The sequence below is a fragment of the Arachis hypogaea genome, chromosome 16, assembly GCF_003086295.3.
Source record: "Arachis hypogaea cultivar Tifrunner chromosome 16, arahy.Tifrunner.gnm2.J5K5, whole genome shotgun sequence".
Lineage (NCBI taxonomy): Eukaryota > Viridiplantae > Streptophyta > Magnoliopsida > Fabales > Fabaceae > Arachis > Arachis hypogaea.
In genome coordinates this window covers 118,769,664-118,775,934 of record NC_092051.1, presented here as the reverse complement: position 1 = coordinate 118,775,934, position 6,271 = coordinate 118,769,664, and the positions used below count along the sequence as shown (strand labels likewise).

General features: G+C 36.3%; 1 non-coding gene across 1 annotated transcript; it reads right to left on the bottom strand.

Annotated features, from left to right (window-relative positions):
* Nucleotides 1–3,630: 3,630 nt before the first annotated feature.
* Nucleotides 3,631–3,738, bottom strand: LOC112761941 (small nucleolar RNA R71). Its single transcript, XR_003182308.1, has one exon. It is a non-coding gene; the product is annotated as a small nucleolar RNA R71 (small nucleolar RNA).
* Between the last annotated feature and the right edge of the window lie 2,533 nt (nt 3,739–6,271).

Below are 6,271 nucleotides of genomic sequence, written 5' to 3'. Positions count from 1 at the left end.
ACCAAGTGGGCCCCAGAAGTGGATTTTTGCACTATCTGCACTTAGTTACTTATTTTCTGTAATCCTTAGTAACTAGTTTAGTATAAATAGAACTTTTTACTATTGTATTCATATCATCATGATCTTATGCCATTTTTAAAATTTGCAGGCTGGCCACACGGCCATGCCAAGACATTTTTCTCTTATGTTTTTTCTACGGTGGAGTTTCTACACCTCATAGATTAAGGTGTGGAGCTCTGCTGTTCTTCATGAATTAATGAAAGTACTATTGTTTCTCTTTCAATTCACGCATGTCTCTTCTCCAAGATATACTCTCGTTCTTAATTCAGTTAATTCAAAATGAAGGGGTGACCCGTGATAATCACCTACTATCTTCATTACTCGCTTAGCCAAGATCCGTGTGCCTGACAACCACAAATGGTCTACATGATGTTCAATGTAGTCATTGGACAACAGCTGGAGTATAATCTCTTAGGCCTCTGGTTTGTGACTTTGACTTGCATCTCCTGACATCAGAGCAGTCGAACTCACAGAGATCAGAACCTTCGTGGTAAAGGCTAGAACAAATGAGCTTCAAACTCACGAATGTTGGGCGCAGTGACAGTGTGCAAATGGATAGAGAGATCCTATTCCGACACAAGTTTGAACCGATAGATGATTAGCCGTGCGGTAGCTGTGCCTGGTATTCTTCATCTGAGATGAGAGATTCGACAGATGATTAGCCATATAGAAGCCGTGCCTGGACCATTTTCACTGAGAGGACGGATGGTAGCCATTGACAACGGTGATCCACCAACATACAGCTTGCCATGGAAGGGAGCACGCATGATTGGATGAAGACAATAGGAAAGCAGAGGTTCAGAAGCAACAAAGCATCTCCAAACGCTTATCTGAAATTCCCACCAATGAATTACATAAGTATATTTATTTTAATTTACGTTTTATTTATCTTTCAATTATCAAAACTCATAACCAATTGAATCTGCCTGACTAAGATTTACAGGATGACCATAGCTTGCTTCAAGCCGGCAATCTCCGTGGGATCGACCCTTACTCGTATAAGGTTTTATTACTTAGACGACCCAGTGCACTTGCTGGTTAGTTGTACCGGAGTTGTGAAAAGTGTGATCACAATTCCGTTCACCAAGTTTTTGGCGCCGTTGCCGGGGATTGTTCGAGTTTGGACAACTGACGGTTCATCTTGTTGCTTAGATTAGGTAACCTTCTTTCTTGTTTCAACTTTTATTTTCTTTTCAAAAAGTTTTTAAAAATATTTCAAAAAAAAAAGATTTCGAAAAAAATGTTCTTCAAAAATTTTAAGAATGAATTCCACCTTAGAGCTCCATGATGATATGTTGAAGCTTGGCTGGCTGTTAAGCCATGTCTAATCTTTTGGACTGAAGCTTCCACTTATCATTGCAGCTATTGGAGAAGCCTACGGATTCTCATTTATAATTCTGTGCTAAAGCTTGGCTGGCCATTTGGCCATGTCTAATTCTTTTGGACCGAAGCTTTAGACTAACATTGCATGAATCCTGGAATTCTTATTAAAAATTTTGAATTTCTTTATTTTGTTTTTCCAAAATAATTTCGAAAAAAATACAAAAAGTTTAATAAAATCATAAAAACCAAAAAATTTTTGTGTTTCTTGTTTAAGTCTTGTGTCAAATTTTAAGTTTGGTGTCAACTGTATTTTTTTTAATTTATTTTTTTTAAAATTTTCGAAAATTCATGCATTATGTTCTTCATGATCTTCAAGATGTTCTTGATGATTTTCTTTGTTTGATCTTTACATTTTCTTGTTTTGTGTCTTTTCTTGTTTTTCATATGTATTTTCAAATTGTTAGTGTCCCTATTACAAACGTTCTTAAGTTTAGTGTCTTGCATGTCTTTCTTTTCTTAAAAATTTCCAAAAATATGTTCTTGATGTTCATCATGATCTTCAAAGTGTTTTTGGTGTTCATCTTGACATTCAAAGTGTTCTTGCATGCATTATTTGTTTTGATCTCAAATTTTTATATTTTGTTTCATTTTGTTATTTTTCTCTCTCCTCATTAAAAATCAAAAGTAAAAAAAAATTTTTTTCCTTATTCTTCTCATAATTTTCGAAATTTTGAGTTGACTTGGTCAATAATTTTAAATTTTAGTTGTTTCTTGTTAGTCAAGTCAAAATTTCAATTTAAAAACTTTATCTTTTCAAATCTTTTTCAAAATCAATTCTTTTTCATTTTTTTATGATTTTCGAATTTCATTTTTAAAATTTTTCAAAATCTTTTTCATTTTTCTTTTAATGTTTTCGAAAATTTTAAAACTAATTTTTCAAAATCTTTTTCTTAATTTTATTTCATATTTTCAAAAATCCTTGCTAACAATTAATGTTTTGATTCAAAAATTTCAAGTTTGTTACTTTCTTGTTAAGAAAGGTTCAATCTTTAAATTCTAGAATCATATCTTTTAGTTTCTTGTTAGTCAAGTCATCAACTTTAATTTTAAAAATAAAATCTTTTTCAATTCTTTTTCAAAATAAATTTCAATCATATATTTTTAAAATTTTAATTTCAAAATCTTTTTCTAACTTCTTATCTTTTCAAAATTTATTTTCAAATCTTTTTCAACTAACTACTTGACTTGTTTGTTTTAATTTTAAAAAAAGTTTTCTATTTCTTATCTTTTTCAAAATCACCTAACTACTTTTCCACTTCTAATTTTCAAAAACCACTAACTACTTTTTCAAAAATCTTTTTAATTAACTAATTGTTTTAGTTTTTAATTTTCTTGTATTTCTTTTTCAAATTTTCGAAACTAACTTAATTTATTAAATAAAAATAAAGATATTTTTCTTTTCCGTCTTCTTAAAATTCGAATGCTCTCTCTCTCTCTCTCATCTCTTTCTATTTATTTTATTTATTTACTAACATTTCTCTTCTACTCATCTAATAATTCGAACCCTCTCCCTCTCTCTGTGTTTGAATTCTTCTTATTCTCTCTACCTCATTCTTCTATTCTTCTTTTCCTCTGACACATAAAGGAATCTCTATACTGTGACATAGAGGGTTCCTCTTCTCTCTTTGTTCTCTTCTTTTTCATATGAGCAGGAATATGGATAAAGATATTCTTGTTGAAGCTGATCCTAAACCTGAAAGGACTCTGAAGAGGAAGCTAAGAGAAGCTAAAGCACAACACTCCGGAGAGGACCTTACAGCAAATTTCAAAAAAGAGGCAGACATGGCAGCCGAACCTGAGAACAATGGTGGAGATGCAAGGAAGATGCTTGGTGACTTTACTGCACCAAGTTCCAGCTTCTATGGAAGAAGCATCTCAATTCCTGCAATTGGAGCAAACAACTTTGAGCTTAAGCCTCAATTAGTTTCTCTAATGCAGCAAAATTGCAAGTTTTATGGACTTCCATTGGAAGATCCTCATCAGTTTTTAGCTGAATTCTTGCAAATCTGTGACACTGTTAAGACCAATGGGGTTGATCCCGAGGTCTACAGACTTATACTTTTCCCCTTTACTGTAAGAGACAGAGCTAGGATATGGTTGGACTCACAACCTAGAGAAAGCCTGAACTCTTGGGAAAAGTTAGTCAATGCTTTCTTGGCTAAATTCTTTCCACCTTAAAAGATGAGCAAGCTTAGAGTGGAAATTCAAACCTTCAGACAAAAGGAAGGTGAGTCCCTCTATGAAGCTTGGGAAAGATACAAACAATTGATCAGAAGGTGTCCTTCTGACATGCTTTCAGAATGGAGCATCTTAGGTATATTCTATGATGGTCTGTCTAAATTGTCCAAGATATCATTGGACCACTCTGCTGGTGGATCTCTTCATCTGAAGAAAACACCTGCAGAAGCCCAGAAACTCATTAAAATGGTTACAAATAACCAGTTCATGTATACTTCTGAAAGAAATCCTGTGAATAATGGGATGACTCAGAAGAAATGAGTTCTTGAGATTGATACTCTGAATGCCATATTGGCTCAGAATAAAGTATTGACTCAACAAGTCAATATGATTTCTTAGAATCTGACTAGAATGCAAGCTGCATTCGGCAGTACTAAAGAAGCTTCCTCTGAAGGAGAAGCTTATGACCCTGAGAATCCTGCAATGGAAGAGGTGAATTACATGGGAGAATCCCATGGAAACACCTATAATCCTTCATGGAGAAATCATCCAAATTTCTCATAGAAGGATCAACAGAAGCCTCAACAAGGCTTCAATAATAATAATGGTGGGAGAAATAGGTTTAGCAATAGCAAGCCTTTTCCATCATCTTCTCAGCAACAGACAGAAAATTCTATGCAGAGCCTCTCTGACTTAGCAACCATAGTTTCTGATCTATCTAAGACCACTCTCAGTTTCATGACTAAAACAAGGTCTTCCATCAGAAATTTAGAGGCACAAGTGTGTCAGCTGAGTAAAAGAGTTACTGAAATCCCTCATAGTACTCTCCCAAGCAATACAGAAGAGAATCCAAAGAGAGAGTACAAGGCCATCAATATATCCAAAGTGACTGAACCTATAGAGGAGGAAGAGGCAGCAATTTACAGTGAAAAAGACCTCAATGGACGTCCACTGACCACTAAGGAGTTCCCTAATGAGGAACCAAAGGAATCTAAGGCTCATACAGAGACCATAGAGATTCCACTGAACTTACTGCTGCCATTCATGAGCTCTGATGAGTATTCTTCCTCTGAAGAGGATAAAGATATTGTTGAAGAGCAAGTTGCTCGGTATCTAGGAGCAATTATGAAGCTAAATGCCAAGTTATTTGGTAATGAGACTTGGGAGGATGAACATCCATTGCTCATCAATGAACTGAATTCCTTGGTTCAGCAGAAATTACCTCAGAAGAAACCAGATCCCGAAAGGTTCTTAATACCTTGTACCATAGGCATCATGACCTTTAAGAAGGCTCTGTGTGACCTGGGGTCAGGTATAAACCTCATGCCACTCTATGTAATGGAGAAACTAGGGATCTTTGAGGTGCAAGCTGCAAGAATCTTACTAGAGATGGTAGACAAATCAATTAAACAGGCTTATGAACTTGTAGAGGATGTCTTAGTGAAGGTTAAAGGCCTTTACATCCCTGCTGAGTTCATAATCCTAGACAATGGGAAGGATGAGGATGAATCCATCATCCTTGGAAGACCCTTCCTAGCCACAGCAAGGGCTGTGATTGATGTGGATAGAGGAGAGTTAATCCTTCAATTGAATGAGGACTACCTTGTGTTTAAGGCTCAAGGATCTTCTTTTGTAAACATGGAGAAAAAGCATGAAAAGTTTCATCCAATTCTCTCCATACAGAGTCAAGCAGAGCCCCCACATTCAAACTCTAAGTTTGGTGTTGGGAGGCTACAATCATGCTCTGAGTATCTGTAAAGCTCTATAAGAGCTTACTGTCAAGCTATTGACATTAAAGAAGCGCTTATTGGGAGGCAACCCAATCTTATTTATCTATGTTAATTACTTTTTCATTTCATTTTTCACTATTAGTTTATGTTTTCTTTAGGTTGATGATCATGTGGAGTCACAAAAATAGCTGCAGAATTAAAGCGGAATAAAAAACAGCATCAAAAATAGCACACCCTGGAGGACAGGCTTACTGGCGTTTAAACGCCAGTAAGGATAGCAGAATGGGCGTTTAACGCCCAGTCTGGCAGCATTCTAGGCGTTAAACGCCAGAATTGGTAGACAGACTGGCGTTTAATGCCAGAAAAGGGTGTCTGGCTGGCGTTAAACGCCAGAAAGGGGCATCAGCCTGGCATTTAATGCCAGGAAAGGCAGTAGACTGGCATTTAAACGCCAGAAAGGGCTGTCCAGGGGCGTTTAAACGCTAGAAAGGTACAGGGACCAGAATTCCTTGACACCTCAGGATCTGTGGACCCTACATGATCCCCACCTACCCCAACTCACTCTCTCTCCTCTTCACACCTTTCCATAATACTCTTCCCCAAATACCCTTGACCAATCACATCAATACCTATTCCCCAAACACCATTCACCTATCAAGTCCTACCCTCTTCCCCATAATCTTTTCATCACTCACATCCATCCACTATTCCCTAAAAACCCATCATAAAATCCCACCTACCTCACCATTCAAATTCAAAATATTTTCCTCCCAAACTCAACCCCTTCTTACATGAATTCCCTCTCTCTCTTACCCTATAAATACCCCTCCTTACCACCTTCAATTTCACACATCATAAACACTTAAATCCCCCTTGGCCGAATTCAAAACACCCCTCTATCTCCTTCATTTCTTCTTCTT